A 27,550-nucleotide genomic window follows, 5' to 3' on the forward strand; every position below is an offset into this window, starting at 1 on the left:
TTTGGGCTAGCCATGACAAGTTTCAATTGAGATAAAATGTCACGTCCCCATAAGTTAATGGGTAACCCAGCTACTATGTAAGGTTGGACTTGTCCTGAATTTCCTTCTTTATCTTTCCAGATTAGAATTTTAAACTTTGTTTGGGGTTAGTGGATTGACCAATGCCTTTGAGATGGGTTACAGACGTACTACAGGGCCAACTAGGAGGCCACTGTTGGGCTGATATCACTGTAACATCTGCTCCTGTATTAACTAATCCTTCAAAGGATTTGGCATCTAATTGTAGGGTTAACAATGGCCTTTCAGTGGTGATTTGTTGTACCCAATAGGCATCTGAGAAGCCAAAGGCAGCATTTGATCTGGAATTTGTATTATAACTTTTATGTGTTGACTCTAACGGGAGTAGTAGGAGTTGGGCTATTCGTTCCCCTTTAGATATGGATATCGGGCCTGTTGGAGCAGAGGCTAGGAGGGTGATTTGTCCTGTATAATTATTGTCAACAACTCCTGGTATAATATGGAGGCCAACTAATGCAGAGCTTCCTCGTCCTAAAGTTAGACCAGAGGTACTGGAAGGTAAGGGCCCATAGGTTTCTGTGGGGAGCAGCTGGATACCTTGGTCGGGTATTAATATTGTGTTGGTGGCGGAACAGAGGTCCAATCTTGCGCTTCTTGGGGTGGCACGGGAGGGAGAACTGATGTCTGCGCAGGGAGGATTCGCGGCTGTTGAGCTTGGGGAACGAACCTGATAGCCCCTTGGTTCGTGCTCAGTAGTGAGGCCAGGGGCTGGCCCCTCCGGGAGTTTCCCTGGAGCGGTGGGAGGGGTGTGCCTTCAATATTTGTCTTAGAACAGCATTCATTAGCCCAATGTAAACTGCGCCGGCATCGAGGGCAAACAGTTTTGGGAGGAGCGCGAGGCGGGTGAGGCTGGGTCTCTGTCAGACACTGGTGGGCGAAGTGTCCTGGTTGCTTGCAATTAAAGCAAGTTTTTTGTTTATTGTTATCTATTTTAATGTCTTTAAGTGCCATTCCTATGGCTAATCCAACTGCATGAGAGGTTCCTATGCCTGAGCAAAGTTTAATATAATCAGAGAGACTGCCACAACAGTGAGGTCTTACTGTTTCTTGACAGGTCGGGTTAGCATTTTCATAAGGTAGGTGTTTAACAAAGGCATTTTCTGTTTCTCCTCCCATGACTAGTCGCTCAGCAGCATCTGTTAGGCGACTAATGAAGTCGCTGTAAGGCTTGTCAGGACCTTGGCAGATTTTTGCTAGGGAGGTAGTAGCGGAGCCTTTAGGGGGAAGGTGCCGCCAGGCCTTAAGGGCCGCATTTTGGACTTGAGCTAAAAGGCCTGGAGGGAAGGCTGCTTGGGCCTCATTTGTTTCGTAGGGGTTTCGCCCGAGCAGTTTCTCTCTTGTCCATGAGCGCGAAGTTTTACTTTCGCTATTGCGCTGCGCAGTCTCACGGCAATTTTCTACAAAGTCAGTACGCCATAAAACATACTCTCTTCCTGACAAGGCGGCTCGAGCTAGGGAAAGCCAGTCGTTAGGAGTTAGCCATCGATCGCTCAGGCTTTCAATTAAGGCTAATGTGCAAGGAGCTGTGGGGCCATAATTGGTAACAGCTGTTTTTAAGTCTTTTAGGTGTTTAAGGTTAAGGCGGCGGTATTTTTGGGCTTTGGCTGGGTTCTCTATGTGACTACTAGACTCTTCATTGTATGAGGGCTCTCCCTCGGAATTCTGTTCTTGGTCTGGAGCATCTGGGTCTTGGGATTCTGGGGCGTTCTCATCTTCGCTCTCTTCTATGACCTCTGGGGGGGTTTCTGGATGGCGACCATGGGTGAGTGGGCGGCCGCGGGTGACTGGAAAGGCTAGGATTGGGCTTTTGGGTTTGATTTTCTTCAGGGGTTTTTTGGGGAGTGAGGGAGTCTGCATGGGGTTTAATGATGTTAGCTCAGCTTCAAGGGCTTTGATCTCTTTAATAAGCTGAACATGTTCACGTTTTTGTTGCAAAATTTCTTTAAGTGAAGAGACTTCTTTGGTTAGAGAAATTTTGGCTTGCCGGATGGGGTCAGATAAAAGGGGGAAGTTGTGAGGTGACTCTAGACCAGGGATTTGAAATATAGGAACACATTGGGGGGTATATATGGAGGGGGTCTGAAGCTTCTATTAGTGGCACTATGAAGGAGTGGCGCCGTAAGGTGCCAGGGGTCTTCATCTTCATGGTAATGGGTGGCTTGCTCTTCTAAGGGCTCTTCATCTTTTGGGTTTAAATGATCTGTTTTGGTGTCTTAAAGATGTGAGTGTAGGATAGATATTCAGGATTTTAGGGGGGTCAGGTTTATCATGGGTGTCTGGAGATTTTATACTAGGTTGAGGTTTAGGAGATTCTTTAATAAGAACGTTGGGGTCTTCAGGGATATCTACGGCTACTGAAGGACAGGTAGAGGGCGGTCGGGAGTTTTCCTTAAGGGCTATTTCTCCTGTTTTAATTATATCTTTAATGTCAGGATCTTGAGAATGGACCTCAAGGAGGTCGTGAATGAGGTTCCAGTAACAAAATGCTGAAACAGGAACTTTTCATGGGCCAAAGGTCTGATAAAAGTCTTGGAGGGCATCACCAACTCTCTTCCAACGTTTATGATCAACAGTGCCTTCGAGGGGAAACCAGGGACAAGTCTCATGGATAAAGGAAAAAAAATGTCTAAGATCTTTTCTTTTAACCCTTACACCTCATGTCCTGAGGGACTCCTTGAGTCCGTTAAGAAATACCTCGTGGGAGTTCAGTGAGTTGCCCATTAGGATGGCTGGGACTTCTGCTCTATGTAAGTTGGAATTTTACTAATTCAGCCGCAACTACGCCAATGTACTGAACTACTGGAGCTACTCTCATCAGCTCAGTCGAGCCCTTGCTTACGTAGGACGGCCGGCAGGTATAATCCGCCTGCTCGGACCCTCTAGGACAGGGACTCTATAGTCAGAGTCCCCTGGATATGCCTTTGAGGTGAATGACCATTAGCCCAAAGTAAGCACAAGGTTTTCAGAGAGAAACAACCAGAGGACAAAACAAGGAGTAAATCGTGGCAGCAAACTGGAGGGAAGTGATAAAACCAATCGGACTACTAAAAATGAGAACTCACAAGAGGTATTTCAGAATCTTGCTTGGGGGATTCATCTACTCACCTCCCGAGGATCTGTATTACGGACGGGTGAGTCGCAGCGATCCTCAATGCAGAGTCAGCATCAGGAGAGAACCTGTGCGATGACTCAAATGAATGCCTGGCCAGGGCTATGAGCAGACATTTCAGCAGGAGTCCCAGGGTGCCCCACGTTGGGCGCCAGTCTGTCCCGACCTGTGGGATGAATGTGGAGTGTAACCGGAGATGCCTGCAGAAATGAAACAAGCAAGGGACACAAAGAACAACCACCAAGACAGGGTGTCTGATCAAGTTGGCACAGTTTATTGTTTGTAGGCTTAATTTATACAGGTCAGCAAGGAAGGGGTGGGTCAAAAGATAATTGGACCTTAGGTGGCACCGGCGGGAGCAGAGGACCCGGAAGAGAAGCGGGGAGTACGCCATTTTGTGGGTGAGAGCCCTTTGGTCTCTGGCAAGGCCATACCCAAGACACACTTGATTTTAGTTCTTATCAGTAGGAGTTTACTGAGAGTTTATTTACCTAGAGTGTGATAGGTACCATGAATTCCTGCATAAAAGGAATGTACAATTTGGTTGAAGAGAAAAGATGATGCCATTAGAGAAGAACATGATGCAAAATGTACTCAGAAGCAGCAGGTGAACTCCACGACCTCTAGTCCAAAAGGGTAGGAGTGTCTTTCTCTGCCTTTAGGTAGTCATCCAGCAAATTTCCCAAAGTTAATCTGCTATAAAAAGAGAAAGTTAAAAAATGTAAAATATAATGATGTCATATAGAGAATCATGACAAATATGTGTTAGAAACTGTTAATAAAATGAACCGGAACCACCTACAAAAAATAGACACTCCAGGAACTTAGTCTCCAATTTCAACTATTATAATTTGGGAGTAAACAACAGAAGACCTCTAAACAGAAAACAGATGCAGCAAAGTTTGTGCACCAGACATAACTGAGCCCCATCTTCATTAAAGATCTATTTACTCTTTCTGCCCAGTTCTCACAAGTGTAATATTCCTGATTACTAGCCAAAAATCAGACAACAGAAAATATTTAAGCAGAAAGAATGCTGCCATAAGTAGAAACTGAATTTTAAAAAAAGGCAGCTGAAAGCAAACAACTACATACATAAAACGATTTAAAAATGTTAGGTGCAAGAATGCAAAGGCAAAAAATTTATGACAACTTCAAAGTTGACATAAACTCAAGCAACAAGTTTTACATTTTCATGACAATACACTTCAAACATCACCTGATTCTAAAGTGGTATTCTAAATATAACTATATGCTAGCTTGGAACCTTGAGTAATTGCTCTTAGATATAATGTGTAAATAATGGTTTTGTTTTTAGGTCAGCCCCTAACAGTTAATGTCCTCCCTAATACACCTGCAATATTTATAAACTGTAGTAAACATACCAGAAAAAACAATTCTAGATCCACTATTTTCTTTCCCACTTAAGAAAGCCATATGGCAATACTAATAAAATAGGTCCACAGCCTGCAATGCTCCCTAAACCACTGATCTGGTCCAGAGCCCAGACCCATCTGGTGGAGGCTGAGGCTCCCTTTGCCAGATTTCCCACACAGACCCCTGGAATCCAGAACAAGGAGAAGTCGGGACAGGAGCAAACGCTTGTGTGAAAGGGTGGAGGAGGCTAACACTTGCCTCTGAAGAACAGAGATATAGTTTGCCACTAAGAAGAATTTAGAGCATCCTCCTTAAGTTGCCATATCCAATCACAGGGCATCTGTTCTTTACTAGAACCCTGAGGGCAGGGCCACACCCCTGTATCCCCAGCACCTGCCAACTGGGACAGGGTAAACAACAAATGAGCTGTGGGCAAATGAAGCTGTGAATGGACGATGGTATCCTTTCCTAGAAGAGGGTAGCCATGAGAGTGGGGTGCTGGCCCTGGTTTACCACTGTTCTCTGGCTCCTCGCAGCCTGCCCCCAGGTTGTCCCAGCTATGGGGCTGCAGGCAAGAGCCAGACATGGATCAGCAGCTGACAGCCAGCAGGACCCCAGCAGCAGCCATGCAGCAGTAATTTCTTGGGAAGCAACAGCTGATAAAGAAGGGAAAGCAGGAGTGGGACCTCCTTCCATGAGGAGAAGTGGCCAGGATACTCGGTGTCAACTTGTGGTAGCAGAAGATGGATATTAACTGGTAGGCAGAGGTGAACTCATTTAGGTCAGGAAACTGCTAAAACAAACCCACTGACTAGAAAGTCTCTCAATCCATAGAGAAAAGATTGGGCTGTGTTTAGGCTCCTGTAAGAGAGAAAACCATATTTAATGCACTTTAAGAAACATGCCACCAAAATGAGTTGAAACTTTAAAAGAATACATTATTTCTCAAATACACTGACATGCTGGATAAGTGAGGTATTATTATTTCTTCCAGATTTAAAGTTATCTTAACATCTGATTAGAATTTTTAAAGAAATATGAGACTCAGCATTAGGATAAGTCTTCCAGTCCAGTCTGATGCTAGAATATATTTATGCAGGATTTTTAAAATGCCTCTTAATTTTCAGGTTCATAAACAATGAAAATGATCTTTGACTACACCCATTACAGGAAAACAGCTGTAATAACCAAAGGACCCTGTAATAAGTAGAACCAAAACTGATACACCTGAAACTAGGTTGTGCTTTTTAGATTTAGTTCATTTTTAAATAGCCTGTTGGACCAGCAGGAGAAAGTAGATAAACCAAAAGCAATAAGGATGAGGTGGTATGTTTCAAAATGGTCCACTTAGTCATCCAGATAGACTATGTGACTGCCAGTGCTTGGCTAGAATTCCATCCGAGTTCCAGGAAGTTTGGTCAGTGTGAGCCACCGACACAGTAAAAAAAACCCAGCAGACTCCATTAAAAAAATACAATAAAGGTTAAAACCCTTAACATACAAAGATCCCCAAACATGAAAAACAAAAACAACTCAATTTTTAAAAATAACAAAGGATATGAGTAGACAGTTCATAGAAGAATTAGAAGTGGTTGATAAGGATTTTAAAGATTCCTTAGAATTAGGGACCTGAAAATCAGATAACAAGACAGCATTTCGATGTATAAGATCAGCAAAAATGTAAAATATTGCTAATATCTATTACTTTTGTGGAGACTGTTGGGCATTGGTTCTCTAAGCATGACCTGAAGACAATTTTCATCAGAATCATTTAGTAGGTTTACTTAAAAGTCAATCAGCAAAACTTGGAAACAACCCAGATGTCCTTCAATGGCTGAGCTGACAAAGCGTGGCAAGTTCACACCAGGGAATACTACTCAGCAATGAAAAGGAGCAGTCATCAGTACAGGTTACAAGTTGGATGAATTTTAATGGCATTATTCTGAGTGAAAGAAGCCAATTTCAAAGGTTATATGGCCAATTATTCCAGACTTACAAAGAAAAAGATCAATAGCAACAGAGAAAAGACTGTTCACCAGGGGTCTGAGGTAGGGTGAGCTTGCTATAGTCATCACCTGTGCCTGATAGGTGATGGAACCTTCTGTGTGGGGTTTGTGGTGGTTACACAGAACTGCTACCCGTGTTAAAACTCACAGAACTATACACTCCACCTCCCTTAAAGTCAGACTTACTGTGTGAAACTTAAAAAAAAAAAACACATGTACAGGGCCCACCCCAGACTTTGGGCAAGTGGGGTCAAGCCAATGGCCTTTCCCAACAAGCTCTCAGTGATTCCAATGGATGGTATGTTTTGAATATATTGCTTCTCATGATTATTCATAGGTATGTAGCTTGTACCACGTTCTAGACGATAATTAGAAATGTCTATGAAAATGTAGAATGTACATATGCTTTTACTTAGCAATCCACTTTATGGGATTTATTGTATGGATATACTCATGCAAGATCATGTACAGACATAGCCACAGCAATAATGCAGTAGTGAAAATTGGGAACAACTTAAATTTCCCTCAACAGCAAACAGTGAAATAAATTATGCTGCAGCCACGTTGTGCATTAATAAGCATGCAGTGGAGAAAGAGACTATGCCTAAAATTTTACATATATATTTACATTCTAATGCATCTGTGAAGAACTATTCAGTGAACAGGATGCAGCTCCTAACAGCTTTATCTGCTCCCATGCAGCCCACAAAAGAAAATAAGAATGAGTTGCCTCCACTTAAATAAATGGGGGAACTCTCACACAGAGTCAGCTTATTGTCTGATTCCTCCTGAGGAATCAGCTGCCTGGCACCAGTCCTCTGATTGATGTCCAAGAATAACAGTAAAAAAACATTAAATGTGTTTGGATTTGTATCCCTTTGTGTGAGGCCAGTGATTGTGGGAAGCAAGCAGATAAGAGCTCAGGGACCCTGTAGTTGCAAGGCCCTTGTAAATTTCAAAAAAAAAAAGCTCCAGTCCAACTCAGCCATTCAAAAGTACACTTAAATAAACCTGAGTTCTGACTGGTTATGCCCTATGCAAATGAAGCATTGTACTTTCACCCAATCAGGTGTGTGTTGTGATATCATTAGTTCAGTTGTTCATTGGGTCCGCTGGGTGGGACGTCCTCCTTTCAAAAGTTATATAAATTCCTAGACTCGTTGTTTTTAGCTGCATCATCTCTTGGAGCCCCTCCTGATTAGAAACCTTTTCACTCCTCATTAAAATCTTTGCTGGTTGCTTTGTACTCTTGTCAGCTGACTTTATTCCTCACTGCCTCTGAGACACAATCCTGGAGAAAAAAGCATCTCAGCTAGTATGTGAGACTTTCAAACCAATATCATTTCACAGAGGCACACACATACAAAAAAACCACAAAATTTGAAGCACAGCCTCACCACCACCTCTTTTGGGAGGCTTGTTAGGAAGTCAAACCTCAAGGTCTCCTGTGCCTGACTGCACCTATCCATTGGAGAAGAGAGCAAGGTGGTGTGCTTGCACCAAGCTGTCTCTTTGAAAGCATGGCTCTGGTATTCTTCCTGAACTGACCTCCATCCCCTCCATTGGCCTGTCTAAGGCCATTCAGACTTCTGGCCCTCCCCAGGTGCCCTCCACTAAAGCCTTTGGTGATCCCTGTAGCACCTGGGTGGTCTCCAGTGCCCGGCTGCCAGTACTGTACCATGAACTTGCAGAGTGCAGGCTCCTCTCTCCGCACTTCTGTCCACCTGCATGCAGCACAGGCTGACTGGAGGAGGCATTCACCTGAATCTGGCTGAAGTGTCCTGTTTGCAGGTGCACCACATGCTGGAGTGCAGCCCTGGCCACTGAGGACTCCCCCAGTTGGAGGGGAGCGACAGCCATTGCCGAGACCGTCTCTGGGCCTGGTCCATGAAACAAAGCTTCTAGCCAACCAGTACCAGCCCACCCTAATGCGTCCACTGCTCCTTCACTCCTCCAGACAAGGGGCCGTGGATGTCCATCTCTCCACTCATTCAGCCAGAGACAGAAACTGAAATAATGTCCATGTTCTAAGATGCTTATTTCCCTCCACATAAAACATCTCTGTGATCTACAAAAGTCTGCAGAAGAAAGTGCCTGGGAGAGCAAAGCAGGCTGGGCAGGGCTCCTCACTGCCACCTGGGGAGACAGACCACCCCTCACAGCCCTCCTCTGGACCCTCCTCCCATTCTTCTTCCCATTCCCCTCCTCCCAGCTCTCCTCCCTACTTGCCCCAGCTCTCCAACTGCCCTCAAATGGCACTTTCTGAAATCTGATGTCCCCTCATTGGCCTTCAACTCAGTGTCTAGGCACAAAATTCACTGTCTTCCCACTCAAACTGCAGTTGTACCATCTCTAGGTTTCCTGGCCTGGACCTTTGGCATAATCCTCAACTCAAACACCTCCAGAAGGATATGTGATCAGTCACTAAATCACACTGTTGACAAGAGGGTTCCTTCTAGCAGCTCTGAGATTTGCTCTTTCCTCTCTCATCTCTGGAGGTCCATGTTCCCCTTTCCACATATCTTTTCTGACTAGCAATGTCTACTAATACAGCAGGGTGCAGATGTTGCCTCCAGAATTTTTCATTATTCTGGAATCCTCTGGGTTCACCTAGACTACACTTCATTAAATCCCTACTTTGTCCTTTCCTCCTGCCTGGGAGTTTCTTAGGGTGGGGGTCCCTTCCCACCCTCCTTGCAGCCTAGCTACTGGCACCACGTGGGGGCTGGCAAATGATGACTACAATTTCAGGGTCCTAGGTCTCCTGAGATGCATGATCTGTAGGATAGAAAGCCCTGCTCCATCCTTGTATCCAACTGGGCATGTTACTGTCAAGTTACTCTTTCTGAAGTACATCAAGAATCTGTATCAGAAATGTTCTCTTACTGAGTAGAGCAAATCTGAATTCTTCAGCTTGGCACTCATGCCTCTTTATTGATTGGTTGTATTTTTGTCCATCTGTACCAACCTCCTAGTATCCCCAGTATGGAGTCAGACTGTTGATACAGGAGGTGTTGCTACAGGTTGAGTTTGTGCTCCTCGGTTCTTGTTCCTGCTGAAACAAAGAATTGAAAGGCAAAGACACAGTAGCAAAGCAGAGTGAAAGTTTTATTTGAATCCACTCCAAGGGAGGAGTGGACCAGAGTCAAGATAGACAAAAGCATGGAACTTTTAGGGGAGGATCTATTTACCTGGTCCTGGCCTGGAAAGTGCCTTTTTTATTAACAGGATGAGGTTATTTGACTGACAGCTCTAGTTGTACACCCATTCCTCTTGGTGCACACATCTTTTCCCAAAATTCACACAGAAAAGGGGCAGGGAGCAAAATTGCAATTTTATTTGAATGAGATCATGATGAGGTGTGGTTTGGGCAGTTCTTAGTTCTGTTCGATTGTACCTGCATTGGGACCTGGTTGGGACGGGTTTGGCTGGGTCCTGAAAGGCAAGGAAGTTGTCTCCTTGCAAAAATCCTTTATTGTCTTCACGTGGGACCACCAACTGGGCCGTTTTTCCTTGAAACTTCTCTTCCCCTTCCCTGGCTGCTCATGTCTGTCTTTCTACCTGTAAATACGGGGAAAGTAAATCCCGGGGTAAAAGACCGAAATCAGTCAAAAGGAGAAATAAAGCTTAAAACCTGTTTATTGCTTACAAACTGCAGTCCAGCGCTGTCTCTCTCTCCCCTAATCCAGAATAAGCAAGCAAGCAAGCCCCTCCCTTTAAACTCTCAGGTTCAGACATGCCCTAGGTTGCCCAGGTAATTACCCATTGATATGGAGGTGAACTGTCCACCCCTGAGGATATGCAGATGCACCAAGGCCAGACAAGATACTCTGGAAATGTTACAATTTTACCCACACCACCTAATAGTGTGTTTGTTATGCTCAGCAGTGACTGCCACCATCACAGCAACTTTCTGAGCAGAATGGTCACCAGTGGTAATTGGAGAAGGTTGCCATTTGCCAGACACCATTTCTGGGGATCACATGGCCACCACTGTCTGGGAGTTTGCAAGAACACTGTGGTGAGCTCCTTCATCAATCAGCTTTCTTTCCCTTTCCCTCCTTGGATGCTGTTGCCTTTACACAGTATATAGTTATCAGCTGGGGCTGATTATGCCCCCAGAGGACATGTAGCAATGTCTGGAGATATTTTTAGTTGTCACAACTGGGGGTGGGTGCTACTGGCATCTAGTGGGTGGAGGTCAGGCATGCTGTTTCACATCCTACATTGCATAGGGCAGCTCCCAGCAAAGAACTTTCTGGCCCCAAATATCGCTAGGTCTGTTGAGATGCTCTGGTCTGCAGGGCCCTCCCCATGAGTAGTCAGTCCTGAGACTCTTCTCCGTATCCCACCTCCTCACAGAAGGGTCACCAGCATCTTTTTTTTCTTTAAATCCTGCCCTGTTTAGCACTTCCCCTCTTAAACAGATGTTAGCAAATTTTGCATTTGTTTTATCCCATATATTCAGTTAGGTTATAAGAGCATTGAGGACAGTGATATTTATTTTTCAATAGGTGTGAGCACAAGATAAATGTGTGGTGGATAGTTGTTGACTCACTTAGCTCCCTGAAGCACAAATGAAAAATAAAATGCTTACATTTACCGGCTCCTCTTGAGAATTTCAGGATTTGGAAACAGAGGAAACTTGTTTAAATATAAAAGGGAAGTTCTAGAATTTCCACAGAATTTAAACTCTTCTTATTCTGAGGAATACACCTGGAAACGGAACTCAAGTATCAGCTATAGTCACACCATCCTTTATAATTTAAATAAAATTTGTTTCAGTCCCTCAACAGTAGGAACATTAGGTCTGTTGCCTCTTTGGGAAGTTCTGTGTTCAGCATATCCACTTCTGCCTCCGGAAGTCTGCCCTGTGGACACCTCTCCATGCCTTCTATCTGCCAGCTGGACCCCCTTTCCAGCCTGTGCAGGCCTTCCCTTGGCCGCAGTTCCTCCTTCCCGGTGTCCTCTAAACCTCCCCCATTAGGACCTCTGTATGTTGAGAAGCCTTTACAGGTTAGAGACAGGAGCTGAAAATAGTCTCAGCCCTTTATTTTTTTGATGGCCTTATTTTTTTTTTGTAGATAATTATTTTTTATTGAAGGGTTGTTGACACACAGTATTACATTAGTTTCAGGTGTACAACACAGTGATTCAACATTTATATACATGATAATTCTAGGTACCAGCTATCACCATACCAAGTTGTTACAATATTTTGACTATATTCCTTATGCTATACATTACATCCCGGTTACTTATTTATTTTACAATTGAAAGTGTGTACTTTTTTTTGTTTTGTTTTATATTTTGTGAGGGCATCTCTCCTATTTATTGATCAAATGGTTGTTAACAATAATAAAATTCTGTATAGGGGACTCAATGCTCAATGCACAATCATTAATCCATCACAAGCCTAATTTTCGTCAGTCTCCAATCTTCTGAAGCATAATGAACAAATTCTTACATAGTGAGTAAGTTACATGGTGAACAGTACAAGGGCAGTCATCACAGAAACTTTCAGTTTTGATCATGCATTATGAACTATAAACAATCAATTCAAATATGAAGATTCGTTTGATTTTTACACTTGATTTATATGTGGATACCACATTTCTCTCTTTATTATTATTATTTTTAATAAAATGCTGAAGTGGTACGTAGATGCAAGATAAAGGTAGAAAACATAGTTTAGTTTTGTAAGAGAGCAAATGTAGATGATCAGGTGTGTGCCTGTAGACTATGTGTTAATCCAAGCTAGACATGGGCAATAAAACATCCACGGATGCAGCAGATTTCTCTCAGAACAGGGGGGGAGAGGTTCTAAGCCTCACCTCTGTTGATCCCTAATTTCTCACCTGATGGCCCCCCTGAGACTGTGCCTGTCTTAGGTTGTTCCTCCCTTGAGGAATCTTACCCGTCTCTGCCTAACCAGTCGTCTTCTGGGGCCATACAGGGAAATGTAAAGTTGGTAAGTGAGAGAAGCCTTATTGTTTGAAAAGGTTAGTTTTTTACTTCTTTGCATATTTATGCCCTGTGGCCTCTATGCCCAGCACTTGCTTGAGGTATCTTTACCACTTGGAAGAATTATGATACACGGTAAATTCAATATGAGGCATGAATTCTATTTAAGGGTTGTAATTAGGAAAGGAAGAAGAACTTGAACAGTCTGAGAGAAATCAGACAAATTAAAACAGCCTGGGGACTGTTCAAATCCCATATGTTCTTTTAACAGTAAATAGTCTGTATTTGTAAGATTTTGGAGCGCTACAATTGGAACTTCTCCTAATTCTTGGTTGAGTTCCAACAGTATAGACCCAGTCAAATTTGTTGTTTTACCATATGGACAGGCCAGCTTAGATATCTCCTTGTTCATTCCCATGGCAAGTCCAGGAACTGGTGGGATGAGTGCATCTACACCTGTAGCAGCACATGGATCTTTGTTGGGGTTTTTTGATGATCATCTTCTGGCATGACTCTTCCAGAGATTGCTGATGTTGGAAGTTCTTCTTCATATCGTATCTTAGTTCATTTTCGGGGTAGCCAAATTAGGCTTTGATCCTCTGTATAAACACAAACAGACCCTTTGCCTACACTTTTATACGCCCTTTATACCATTGTGTAGAACTCATTGGAGGTCACCACACAGGAACTGCTTTTTCTTTTTTTTTTGGTATCATTAATCTACACTTACATGACTAATATTATGTTTACTAGACTCTCCCCTATAACAGGTCCCCCCTATAAACCCTTTTACAGTCACCGTCCATCAGCATAGCAAACTGTAGAATCACTACTTGTCTTCTCTGTGTTGTACAGCCCTCCCCTTTCACCCCCCCATGCATGCTAATCTTAATACACCCCTTCTTCTTACCCCCCCTTATCCCTTCCTAGACACCCATAATCTCTAGTCCCTTTCACTTTGGTACCTGTTAGTCCATTCTTGAGTTCTGTGATTCTGCCGCTGTTTTGTTCCTTCACTTTTTCCTTTGTTCTTATACTCCACAGATGAGTGAAATCATTTGGTATTTCTCTTTCTCTGCTTGGCTTATTTCACTGAGCATAATACCCTCCAGCTCCATCCATGTTGCTGCAAATGGTAGGATTTTCCCTTTTATTATGGCTAAGAAGTATTCCATTGTGTATATGTACCACATCTTCATTATTCATTCATCTATCGGTGGACATTTAGGTTGCTTCCAATTCTTGGCTATTGTAAATAGTGCTGCAATAAACATAGGGGTGCATCTGTCTTTCTCAAACTTGATTGCTACGTTCTTAGGGTACATTCCTAGAAGTGGAATTCCTGGGTCAAATGGTAAGTCTGTTTTGAGCATTTTGAGGAACCTCCATACTGCTTTCCACAATGGTTGAACTATTTACATTCCCACCAGCAGTGTAGGAGGGTTCCCCTTTCTCCACAGCCTCGCCAACATTTGTTGTTGTTTGTCTTTTGGATGGCAGCCATCCTTACTGGTGTGAGATGATACCTCATTGTAGTTTTAATTTGCATTTCTCTGATAATTAGCGATGTGGAGCATCTTTTCATGTGTCTGTTGGCCATCTGTATTTCTTTTTTGGAGAACTGTCTGTTCAGTTCCTCTGCCCATTTTTTAATTGGGTTATTTGTTTTTTGTTTGTTGAGGCATGTGAGCTCTTTATATATTCTGGACGTTAAGCCTTTATCGGATCTGTCATTTTCAAATATATTCTCCCATACTGTAGGGTTCCTTTTTGTTCTATTGATCGTGTCTTTTGCTGTACAGAAGCTTTTCAGCTTCATATAGTCCCACTTGTTCATTTTTGCTGTTGTTTTCCTTGCCCGGGAAGATATGTTCAAGAAGAGGACACTCATGTTTATGTCTAAGAGGTTTTTGCCTATGATTTTTTCCAAGAGTTTAATGGTTTCAGGACTTACATTCAGGTCTTTGATCCATTTTGAATTTGCTTTTGTATATGGGGTTAGACAATGGTCCAGTTTCATTCTCCTACATGTAGTTGTCCAGTTTTGCCAGCACCATCTGTTGAAGAGACTATCATTTTGCCATTGTATGTCCATGGCTCCTTTATCAAATGTTAATTGACCATATATGTCTGGGTTAATGTCTGGATTCTCTAGTCTGTTCCATTGGTTTGTGGCTCTGTTCTTGTGCCAGTACCAAATTGTCTTGATTACTATGGCTTTATAGTAGAGCTTGAAGTTGGGGAGTGAAATACCCCCTACGTTATTCTTCTTTCTCAGGATTGCTTTGGCTATTTGGGGTCTTTGGTGTTTCCATATGAATTTTTGAATTATTTGTTCCAGTTCATTGAAGAATGTTGCTGGTAGTTTCATAGGGATTGCATCAAATCTGTATATTGCTTTGGGCATGATGGCCATTTTGATGATATTCATTCTTCCTAGCCACAAGCATGGGATGAGTTTCCATCTGTTGGTGTCTACATTAATTTCTCTTAAGAGTGTTGTCTAGTTTTCAGGCTATAAGTCTTTCACTTCTTTGGTTAGGTTTATTCCTAGGTATTTCATTCTTTTTGATGCAATTGTAAATGGAGTTGTTTTCCTGATTTCTCTTTCTGTTGGTTCATTGTTAGTGTATAGGAAAGCTACAGATTTCTGTGTGTTAATTTTGTATCCTGCAACTTTGCTGTATTCCGATATCAGTTCTAGTAGTTTTGGGGTGGAGTCTTTAGGTTTTTTATGTATTGTATCATGTCATCTGCAAATAGTGACAGTTTAACTTCTTCTTTACCAATCTGGATTCCTTGTATTACTTTGTTTTGTCTAATTGCCGTGGCTAGGACCTCCAGTACTATGTTAAATAACAGTGGGGAGAGTGGGCATCCCTGTCTAGTTCCCAATTTCAGAGGAAAAGCTTTCAGCTTCTTGCTGCTCAATATAATGTTGGCTGTGGGTTTCTCATATATGACCTTTATTATGTTGAGGTACTTGTCCTCTATGCCCATTTTGTTGAGAGTTTTTATCATGAATGGATGTTGAATTTTGTTGAATGCTTTTTCAGCATCTAAGGAGATGATCATGTGGTTTTTGTCCTTTTTGTTGATGTGGTGGATGATGTTGATGGATTTGCGAATGTTGTACCATCCTTGCATCCCTGGGATGAATCCCACTTGGTCATGGTGTACGATCCTTTTGATGTATTTTTGAATTCGGTTTGCTAATATTTTGTTATTTTTGCATCTACGTTCATCAGGGATATTGGTCTGTAGTTTTCTATTTTGGTGGGGTCTTTGCCTGGTTTTGGTATTAGGGTGATGTTAGCTTCATAGAATGAGTTTGGGAGTATCCCCTCCTCTTCTATTTTTTGGAAAACTTAAAGGAGAATGGGTATTATGTCTTCCCTGTATGTCTGATAAAATTCCGAGGTGAATCCATCTGGCCCGGAGGTTTTGTTCTTTGGTAGTTTTTTGATTACCCCTTCAATTTCGTTGCTGGTAACTGGTCTGTTTAGATTTTCTGTTTCTTTCTGGGTCAGTCTTGGAAGATTGTATTTTTCTAGGAAGTTGTCCATTTCTCCTAGGTTTCCCAGCTTGTTAGCATATAGGTTTTCATAGTACTCACTAATAATTCTTTGTATTTCTGTGGTGTCCGTTGTGATTTTTCCTTTCTCGTTTCTGATTCTGTTGATTTGTGTTGACTCTCTTTTCTTCTTAATAAGTCTAGCTAGAGGCTTATCTATTTTGTTTATTTTCTCAAAGAACCACCTCTTGGTTTCATTGATTTTGGCTTTTATTTTATTCTTCTCAATTTTATTTATTTCTTCTCTGATCTTTATTATGTCCCTCCTTCTGCTGACCTTAGGCCTCATTTGTTCTTCTTTTCCCAATTTTGATAATTGTGACCTTAGACCATTTATTTGGGATTGTTCTTCCTTTTTTAAATAAGCCTGTATTGCTATATATTTCCTCTTAAGACTGCTTTTGCTGTGTCCCACAGTAGTTGGGGCTGTGTGTTGTTGTTGTTGTTTGTTTCCATATATTGCTGGATCTCCATTTTGATTTGGTCATTGATCCATTGATTATTTAGGAGCGTGTTGTTAAGCCTCCATGTGTTTGTGAGCCTTTTTGCTTTCTTTGTACAGGTTATTTCTAGTTTTATGCCTTTGTGGTCTGAAAAGTTGGTTGGTAGGATTTCAATCTTTTGGAATTTCATGAGGCTCCTTTTGTGGCCTAGTATGTGGTCTATTCTGGAGAATGTTCCATGTGCACTTGAGAAGAATGTGTATCCTGTTGCTTTTGGATGTAGAGTTCTGCAGATGTCTATTAGGTCCATCTGTTCTAGTGTGTTGTTCAGTGCCTCTGTGTCCTTAGTTATTTTCTGTCTGGTGGATCTGTCCTTTTTAGTGAGTGGTGTGTTGAAGTCTCCTATAATGAATGCATTGCATTCTATTTCCTCCTTTAGTTCTGTTAGTATTTGTTTCAGGTATGTTGGTGCTCCTGTGTTGGGTGCATATATATTTATAATGGTTATATCCTCTTGTTGGACTGAGCCCTTTATCATTATGTAATGTCCTTCTTTATCTTTTGTTACTTTCTTTATTTTGAAGTCTGTTTTGTCTGATACGAGAGTTGCAACACCTGCTTTCTTCTCTCTGTTGTTTGCATGAAATATCTTTTTCCATCCCTTGACTTTAAGTCTGTGCATGTCTTTGGGTTTGAGGTGAGTCTCTTGTAAACAGCATATGGATGGATCTTGCTTTTTTATCCATTCTATTACTCTGTGTCTTTTGATTGGTGCATTCAGTCCATTTACATTTAGGGTGATAGGTATGAACTTATTGCCATTGCAGGCTTTAAGTTTGTGGTTACTAAAGGTTCAGGGTTAGCTTCTTTACCATCTTACTGTCTAACTTAACTCGCTTGTTGAGCTATTATAAACACAGTCTGATGATTCTTTATTTTTCTCCCTTATTATTCCTCCTCCTCCCTTCTTCATATGTTGGGTGTTTTTTTCTGTGCTCTTTTTAGGAGTGCTCCCATCTAGAGCAGTCCCTGTTGGATGCCCTGTAGAAGTGGTTTGTGGGAGGCAAATTCCCTCAACTTTTGCTTGTCTGGGAATTGTTTAATCCCTCCTTCATATTTAAATGATATTCATGCTGGATACAGTAGTCTTGGTTCGAGACCCTTCTGTTTCATTGCATTAAGTATATCATGCTATTCTCTTCAGGCCTGTAGGGTTTCTGTCGAGAATTCTGATGATAGCCTGATGGGTTTTCCTTTTCCTTTGTAGGTAACCTTTTTTTTTTCTCTCTGGCTGCCTTTAATACTTTGTCCTTGTCTTTGATCTTTGCCATTTTAATTATTATGTGTCTTCGTGTTGCCCTCCTTGGATCCCTTGTCATGGGAGTTCTGTGCACCTCTGTGGTCTGAGAGGCCATTTCTTCCCCTATTTTGGGGAAGTTTTTCGCAATTATTTCTTCAAAGACACTTTCTATCCGTTTTTCTCTCTCATCTTCTTCTTCTGGTACCCCTATAATGCAGATATTTTTCTGTTTCAATTGGTCACTCAGCTCTCTTAGAATTCTTTCATTCCTGGAGATCCTTTTATCTCTCTCTGCATCAGCTTCTCTTCGTTCCTATTCTCTGTTTTTTAGTCCATTAATGGTCTCTTGCATCTCTTCCATTCTGTTTTGAAGTCCTTCCAGAGCTTGTTTTATTTCTGTATTCTCCTTCCTTAGTTCTTGCATATTTCTCTTCAAGTCCATCAGCATGGTTATGACTTTTGTTTTAAATTCTTTTTCAGGAAGTCTGGTTAAATCTCTCTCCCCAGGTTCCTTCTCAGGGGAAGATGTAGCAGATGATGAAGTCTTGTCTGGATCATATTTTTTTGCCTTTTCATGTTGACAGGTGCTATTGACTGTCAGCTGGGAGGGCCAAACTTTCCACTTACTACTGGCCTTTCTTTACTGGGACAACTGCGACCCCCAGTGGCTTATGTTGGTTAATTGCATGTAGACTGGTCTTTGTGTCTTGCCCGGCCGATAAGGAGGAAATCTCCCTTTCTGTGGGGGGGCCTGTTTGGCTGTTTACCTCCGTGAGGGGTCTCAGAGCTGTTGCCCAGGGGTTTAGTGCGCCCGGTTTTCCCTGTAATTTCCAGCCATTAGGCTGTGACCTGTGTTGTAACTGTCTAGCTGTTATGTCCCCGTCCCTTTAAAACATTCAAAACGCACTCACTTTTCTTTGTCACAGGGGCATCAGCTTCAGCACCTGCTCAGAGGTCTTGCTTCCCTGGTTTCCAGCCCTCCACGCATGCACTGTGTCTGCGCTCTGGTGTGGGTGGCTGGGGCTGGGTGTTTAGCAGTCCTGGGCTCCCTCTCCCCCCGCCGGGAGCTGGGGGGAGGTGTGCTCGGGTCCCGCTGGGCCAGGGTTTGTATCTTACCCCTTTCACCAGGCGCTGGGCTCTCGCACATGTGGATGTAGTCTGGCTGTTGTCCTGTGTCTTTTGGTCTCTCTTTTAGGATTAGTTGTATTTGTTATATTTTCAAAAATACATATGTTTTTGGGAGGAGATTCCCACTGTCCTACTCATGCTGCCATGTTGGCTCCTGATTTATGGCCTTATTTTTAAAAGTTCTTCAGCAACTCCAGGCCAGGAATTTTTCAGAGACACTTTTTGCTCTAGACTTCAGCCTCCTGTTAGTAGTGCTATAACTTCTCTGCATTCCTCCTTCTTCTGAAATTCCTTCCCAGCTCCCATGCTCAAAGTCTTCTAAACCATTGTGGAGCAGCCCACAGTTTCTGTAGCTCACCTTCCCTACCCCAAGCAGGCTAGGATGTTCTTACCCTAAACAGAGAGTGTTTTCCCTAAGACAAACTCCTGGGTCTTCTGTTCATGCCGCTCCACAAAGACAGAGTTCTGAGTTCTGATGAACAGAATGTCAGCTGTGAAGGAAAATGCCATGAGCAGAGACCAGGAGCAGAGCTCTGCTGAAGAAAGTGAGGGAAGCTGCTGCTCTGGTGCTCATGCCTGGTTGTGTATCAGCCAAGTTACTTTCTCTCTAAGGGAACCTTGCAGGGCTGGGGGCACCATTAAAGGCACCCATGTGGCAGGGCTGGTCCTCAGGCAGTTGTGAGCCCCTCCAAGACTGTGGCCAGCAGCACCCGTTGCAGAGAGCTAGCACATGTGTTCCCTGGGGAGGCCAGTAAATGTCTGCTTTGGCTCTAAAGAAGTACAAATAAACACAAAGTTTGGGTAATGCTCTCTTCTGTTTACATATATGTGAGCAGTGCTATAAAGTTAATAATTCTTACTTTGTAAGTGAGACAAGCTCAATACAATTTTTTTTTCTTAAAGGGGATGAAACTTACCCCTAATCTCACTGTGAAAAATAATCTCTGTGAATATTGTAGTGTCTTTGCTGCCCTGAGGAAAGCTTTTAGGAAATAAGGGGCTTTTCATCTCCAGGGAAATGCTGGGGTCAGTTTTACACCTGACAAAGACTCCTCTTATCTTCTTAGTTGGATGTCAAAAACCCCATCCCTACCTGCCCTGGGAAGTGCCATGACCTACCTTTGAATTAATGTGTATATTCCTTTCGAGATTCAGAGACTTTCTGAGTCCTCCTGCCCCTAAAAATTAATAGACATGTTCAATAAATATTTACTGAGTGCCAACTATTGTCACCAGACACTCTTCTTGCAGTGAAGATTCATCACAGAACAAGACAGATGAAAACCTTTGCTCATGGAGCTCTTCCTTGTCAGAGGAGATAACAAGAAAGGGGGCAACAAGAAAGGTCTAGAGAAGGAGGCCTTCTCTGGGCCTCAGTCCCCTGTCCCTTATCCTCCCACACCTGCCCTGAGCAAATTAACTGAGAGCTGGACCAGAAATTAAATATATTCAGACCTTGGGAAAATCATCACTTGAACTGTGATTTCTATTTCAGATGGGAACATTTCTTAAAGGTTTCCCCGGTTTAAAAAAAAAAATTTCCAAATTCTAATGAGCTCTGCATTTTACTTCCTGATAGATCCAAGTGTTTTCACATATAAAAGTGATGTTTAAAATGATTTGTTGTGGTGTAAAAATAATGCGCTGACAAATTAGCTAGTGACCAACCCATCTGCTCAGAAAAATGCTCCTCTCTGAGAAGCTCTTTCTGCTGACAGGGTGTGGGAACATTTCACTAGTGTGTTCTTATCAGCCAGCACAGCAGCACAATGTCCAGGCACTGGATGCCTGAGGTGGGCAGAAGAAACTGCTGAGCAGGAGCCAATTTTCAGAAAAGGGAAGTGGGAAGCCAAGAGGAAGCTTCCGGGTCATACCTCAAGCAGGTCCCTAAATCTGAGCTGTGTGCTTCAGTCTTTGACAGATTAAATTATTTAAGGCATGCTTGCAGTTCCCAGACTCTTTTCATGACCTGCAGTAATCCTCATGGTTACTCTGTGAAACAGAGAGCACGGTCCCTATTTCACACTGAAATACAATCAAAGTGGGAGGGTAACTGCTCAAGGTCTCACACCCAGGGGGGTCAGATAATGCCCCTAATACCACCTCAGGAGGGTGCTTCCTCCCTTACTACATACACTCCCTGTTGGGACTTAAAATCCCTATAATTTACTTAAAAATACAGGCATGCTAGAAGAGTCACAAAGCAGTTTTGTGTTTTGTTATCAAATAACAGTGAAATTATTCAAGGTAGGTAGTGGAAACCAAAGGCCAACTGGGATCCTGCTCACCTACTGACCACACCTTCCTTTGCCTGGGTTAACTGCCTCTCGATAAGTAGCAGGAGTCTGTTGATAGCTCCACAGGGCCTTCATCAGGGCAGCCTTGGTGGGATGTGGCCACAGTCTCTCCTTTCTGCCAACCAAGGCCCTCCCACCCTTCCTCCAGGGCAGAAGCGCTTTCAGTCTCCTAACCTGTAAAGTGGAATGAGTAGCTTCTCCTCTTTCAGTGGTTTCATTCGAGTTTTGACAATTGAGCCTCTGCTATCTTTAGCTCTGTTCTCCTCTATGTGTTCTTCTTTGAAATATGAATCAACAGTGCTTAGAAAAATGCAGGTTTGGGTGTGTGAGGTGGGGGGAGCAGGGGGCTGGTCACTGGTTTAGAACTTTTCAGAAAGGTTGGAGGCGTCACAGCAATTGTCAGCAGAGACATGTGAGAAGCTCAACTGCAGTGCTGTCCTTGGAGGGCAGGGCTGGGTGAGAGCAAGGTGATGCCCATGATGGCTCATCAGGGTGTGGTGACCAGACATGCTCGCACCGACTGCCAGGGGGAGACCAGAAGCACAGGGAAAGAAGATAAGAGAGAGGGAATTTCTCTGTCTCTGTGGAAGGGGAAATCACAAAATTGACCACTGTAAACACAGCCACATCCATACCAATTTTCAAATACTGTTGAGATCAGTAAAAAGAGGAAGGGAAGGAGACCATACAGATCGTGAAACCACCCCATAAATAATGAAAGTACCAGTTGCTCCTTAGGAGTATCTGTTTCTAACTGACTTTGAAGGAGGCAGCAGGTAGAAGCAAAACAGCAGTGCCACAACTACTTTCTGCAAATGGTGACTGAAGACCACAGGACATTTCTACAGGGACACATCTGAAGGGCCGTGTGCCAGCTGAGGCCGCCCTATCCTAGAGATTTGTATAATGGTTCTGTCTCTTTATTCTATATTCTGGGGAAAGCCCTTGGCCCCTCACAATGGGGACTCATCTGGCAGGTAGCTAGTCCCCCAGGAGCACTCTGTGAGCTCACACTCTCCCATGGGCCTCAGTTTCCACAGCTGTCCTGGTTCCTTCCTCCACGCAGATTCCAATGTGGAGTTGTGGTGTGTTCCAATCCTTTTGTGTGAATCCCCAAACCACTGTTCAACAGGTGAGGTGTGTTGCAAATATTGCCATTCAGTGTGAGAGGGACTGTCAGTGGAGGTGCTCAGATGCCAACCTGCATACCCTCCTTTCTTTCCCACCAGCCTGTCCCCAGGGCCCATGCCCTCAGGCGACCCCCTGTGCATATGAGACTCAGCTTCCCCACCTCCCACTCTGCCTCAGCTCTGCTTACTGGGCCACCTCCTCAGCCCGTTCCTCAGCCTCCCACTGCCTTCTCAGCCTAGGCCTGCCCTTTGCTCTTCAAAAACTTTGAAATGCTATGCTAAAATAAATGCTATTATTCTTCAGCAACACAGAAAGATTTGCAGGTCCTCTGAAAATGTCAGTTTTCCTTTTTCTGTCCTCCACCAATCTCTCTAAGTGCAGGGAAAAGTCTAGAGATATTTCCCAGTGATGATATCAATTTACATCCCCTCCCTAGAATAGAAAACAAGCATTAGTTTTGAATAAAACCTTTTCTGTTTCTTCAGTAAACAAAAACACATACAATTTAATAATGCAGTGATTTGTTATTACCTGTTCCTGAAGTAGCACCTGCTGAGCCCTGATGCGAAGGCCTTGGCTCATTCTGCCTCCCCAGCCCCAGCGCCTTCCTCCACCCCAGGCAGCATCCTCTCCTCCATCTCTTCTTCTTTTTTTTTACATTTTAAATATCAAGATTTATACACAAACCCACTAATTATAATATCTGTTAAGAGAATATAAAGCTAAATTTATTTAGTGGAATTTGGATTTCTATGTGAAGATTTCCTATCATTCCAGTCTTGGGTCCTGGAGAAGGGAAGACAGATGTTTTCTTTACAATTTCACTCTTTTTGCTGCTCCCCTACCCACTCCTAACCCTCAATGCCAGCAGTTGCAGACTTGAGGAGAGGTATACATCCAAGTGATATCCATGATTCCATGATCTCTTCCCCATCTTCTTTATCCATCCTGCCAACTCCCAGGTGATTGCCTCCCTCCATGACACCCACCTGGCCTCCTGTGCTGGCCCTTCTGTTTATTTCCTTTGTACTCTGATTATTTCACACCTTTGTCTTCTTTCTTCATTTTCAAATGGACTGTTTAAAGCTTCAAGAATTTTAAGCTTTGAGGTCACCTACAAATACATACCCCAACAGTGATGTGCACTTAAGTTAATGACACCACCAGGCAAGTGTCAGTTTCCTCACTTGTGTCGCGACCCTTCAGGGACCGAAGCAACATGCCCAGGGTCTTGATTCTTCTCTAGGCTTTATTGTCTAATCTCTCGCGGCGGTTACAGCAGTTGTCGGGAAGCTCCTCTCCCTCCCGGCGGGCTCCCTTATATTCAGTCACCCAACCAATCCGGGACAGTATCATGCGTGACCTTTAAGCGGATAGGTGTCATGCGCCACTCTAAGCGGGCAGCACGAGCTGTGCATGGGTACGGAAGTCTGCTGGGCCAATCCCCAACAGGGAAGCAGGCGCCATCTTTAGGGCGTTGTCCAGCTAGAGTGGGGCTCAGCCTCAGCCGTAGGCCGGGCCCCCACAACTTGCAAAATGGAAATGAAAACAATGCCTTCCCCATAAGTGATGCTGTGAGGATTAAATGAGATTATATTTCCAAGAGCTAAGCACCATATTGACAGATGAGGAGGTGTCATTAAATGTCAGCTTTTATCAAGCTGTGGGTAATAATCAAGACAGAAGGCATGGCCTGGGCCAAGAAAATGAAGACTTGATCAAATCAGTGAAATAACTGGCCAAGCCAGGAGAAAAGCATCAGTCAAGCAATGACTAGATGACTGTAGATCAAAAAGAAGCCTGGTTGTTAGCTTGACTTTCCAGCCTTTCAGGCTATGAAAGTATATTTCGTAGACCACACGGTTTCCTGGGAGATTGTTACAGCCCCTAGGAGGAGCACAGTGTGTTCCCTCCACCACAGTAAGAACAGAAGTGATGTCAGTGCTCAGGCCACTGAATGTCTGGAATGGAAGGGAAATTCTCCCACAGGTCACTGTAATTCCCCAAATTGGAAACTTGGCCAAGTGGCCAGAAGGCTCAAAAGGGACCCCTGCTTGTCAACCCATGGTGACTTGGTTGGGTTTCAGGCAGGTATTACTATGAACTTCTGCTGTGGCTCAGGCTGGCATGTGGCTCCTGTCCTGACTCAGGGAACCACTCATGACCTTCTGAGTCACCATCTCCTTCCTCTAGCTTTTCTGTACCCATCTGCCTCCCCCAAACGCAACAAATGATAAAACTCAGAACCAACAGTTATTACACATGCACTAGTGCCAATTACTGTGTTATTCTATATCACAACAGCCTACCAGGTGCACACATCTGCTATCCCTTTTTAACAAAGGCAAGGGTCAGTTTCAGGCTGCAAGCTTTGGGTAAATTGCCCAAGGTCACATTTTGTTGATTTCAAAGTACAAACCCAAGCACCATGGTTCCAAAGTCTACATTCCTAGCTACTGGACATTGGAAACTGAGATCTCAGTACACAAAATTTAGGGGTGGGATCAACATTATAGCTAACATATTAAATAAGTGCCTATATGATTTGAAAGGTAGTAAAATGGCTGTTTATACAAAACAAGCAAGCAACATCTAAAATAACATCCATATTTCCTGAAATTCTGATATTGCTCATTTCTTTAGACCAACACCATAAGACTCTACACAAATGGTATCTGCTAGGGAAGGAAACAACATCTACTAAGTATGCACTGTATATAAGGTCACCACCACAGCTCTTGGGTGATCCTGCAGCACACTGAAGTTTGAGAACCTCTGCCATTGGGGATGTCCCCATTCTCCCTGCTTCAACCATCACCTTTTGTAGTTGACCCAAAACTCTCTCTGTTCTTGTTCCTGTGATCTGACAATATCTTCACAATATCTGACTATATCTGGCACTCAGCAGCCTTGAAATCAAATTTAAAAAAAATCCAAACCAGATCCTCTCTGATTTCTCCATTCGTCAAGGTCAGCACCATCTCTCCACCACCCAGACTGGAAAGCTCAGTCACCCTGGGGCCTCCCTCCAATTTGAGAGAGATGGTTTATTTCCGTAGATTCTGCCTTGGAGGGCCTCTGGAAGCAGCTTTCCTCTGCTTCCCAATCATGTGGTTTTACCCTGTTCAAAACTCATTCCAACACTTTTGACCCCCACCTGCCCACCAGCTCAGGACAGGGCTGATGGCCTGGGCAGTAGCTCCTGTCTGGTCAGCCTCCTCACACTCTGCAGCTCTGTTCACACCAAGGCTATGAATGTGTGAAGGCTCTTCACCCCTCAAATGCTGTATCACTGAAGGCCATCCACAGGGGGCTCTAACTCACCCTCACACCACCTTCTCCAACTCCCAGATGAGCACCAATCCCCTGAAACAGCTCCTGTAGCTCTTTCTCTCCACATGAACATGCCTTAATTTTTATTAAGACTCTCCCAAAGGTGCACTTTCACCAAGGCCTTTGCTGGAAGCTCTTGAGTAGCTTTGACACAGACAAAACAACAGACTCGAGGAGTCTGAGCCCTCCACTTAGCAGCAGGGTGGTCATAAGGTAGCCAACTCCACACAATGGGATTAAAATGAAGTGATAGGTAATGATGGGGGATAATGGGAATAGACTGACTTGGGGGCCAGAAAGACAGGTATTTGCATTTCAGCTCTGCTATTGCTGGCTACACAGCCATAGTCAGAATCTCTGGACTGTAACTTGATTTTTCTCATCTGCAAAAATGGGAACCATAAATAATATCTCTTTTGGAGGACTTTTGTGAGGATGCAAATGAACAAATGTGAAATGCCTACTGTGTGACCCTCAACAATGGCATTTATTATTGTGTATTTTATAGTGCTTCCCACCTTACAAGGTGTCAGACACATTTACTGTGATCCTCTCCTTCAGCCCTTTGAACCTCTCTTAAAATGTTTACCTGTTTTTGCCACGTTTTCTACTTATTTTAAGATTGTCCTATCCCTTGACAAAACTTCAAGCTTCCTGGCCCAGGAAGCATTCTTTTATCCTTTGTATCTACTATAGAAGCTAGCATGGTGCCTGGCACACAGACATAGCTCATAAAATGTTGGATTAAGTTAAACTTGAGGAGAAAACAGAAGCCCCAGGCAAGCTTGGAGGGCATAGTACAGTAGGGACCCCCAGGACCCTTAAGGTGTTGGCCTGAGAACAGCTAACACCTGAGGGACACAGAGCAATCCAGGATAAGGGTTTTCCAAATTTACCAACTTGACAGCTTGCCTGGCTGGAGATGTGGCAATGCAGGTGGTATGTGAGGAGCAGGACCTGAAGACACTCAGGCGGGGTTCCAATTTGGATTCTGCCCTAACTCCCTGAACCTCAGTTCACTCATCCATCCATAAGGCCAAATACGAATAATAGTACTAACTCCAGAGTGTTTTTGACATTAATTCTGTGCCAAGCACCTGGCATAAAGACTTTCATTTTTGACAATGATGACTAAGTGACTTAAGAGAAGATGGCCAAAGGGTGGAGTCAACCTCATCTCTAATCCCTTGGAAACCCCACCCATTACACCATCTTTTTGGTTAAAGGAAACCCCCAGCACAGTCCCTGCCCTCCCAGAGGATCTTAATGTAGATGCCAACTACTGAAAGTGAGGCTTTAACCATGTGTCATGACCACCTGCTTACAGGTACCCTAGGAGGGAAGGGGATATGGACTGCTGTCCACACTATCTACACCCTCCAGTGAACTGAGAAGCCAAGCAGTGGTCATTTTATCCCTGAGGTAACACTGTCAGGAGCCTCCAGTCCAGGCTGGCTGATTCCAAGCCTCAGCTCTCTCCTTGAGGTCACATCTCAAAGAGGAAAAGGACATAGTCCTTGTTCTTTGGAAGCTTGTGGTCTAATCCCAGCTTTTAGAGAAGAAATGATTTCATTTGATTGATGTGATCAGAAGAAAGACACATAATGTATTCCTAATGACCAAAGCCCTCAGACTCCTTAGTTATGGACTGCTCCCTACCAAGTTCTATTAGTTGGAGAAATGTGCCCCCTGCCCTTTGAATCGCCCTTCTCAGCAGAGGAACAGAGCAAAGATCTGACTCAACTCTCTCCCTACAGCTGTTTTCCGGGTATCTGCACTTTGGAGAAAGAGGAGAAACAGGTAGAAAAGG

General features: G+C 43.5%; 1 protein-coding gene across 1 annotated transcript in view; it reads right to left on the bottom strand.

Annotated features, from left to right (window-relative positions):
* Positions 1-3,455: 3,455 nt before the first annotated feature.
* The window catches only part of LOC118968671 (doublecortin domain-containing protein 2-like), a 147,948-nt gene continuing 123,853 nt past the window's right edge, over positions 3,456-27,550 (bottom strand). The window contains exon 3 of the mRNA XM_073224401.1: positions 3,456-3,883. The gene's annotated coding sequence lies outside the window, so the exon portion shown is untranslated. The remainder of the gene's footprint in view (positions 3,884-27,550) is intronic.

Source organism: Manis javanica, chromosome 16 (assembly GCF_040802235.1).
Source record: "Manis javanica isolate MJ-LG chromosome 16, MJ_LKY, whole genome shotgun sequence".
Classification (NCBI taxonomy): Eukaryota; Metazoa; Chordata; class Mammalia; order Pholidota; family Manidae; genus Manis; species Manis javanica.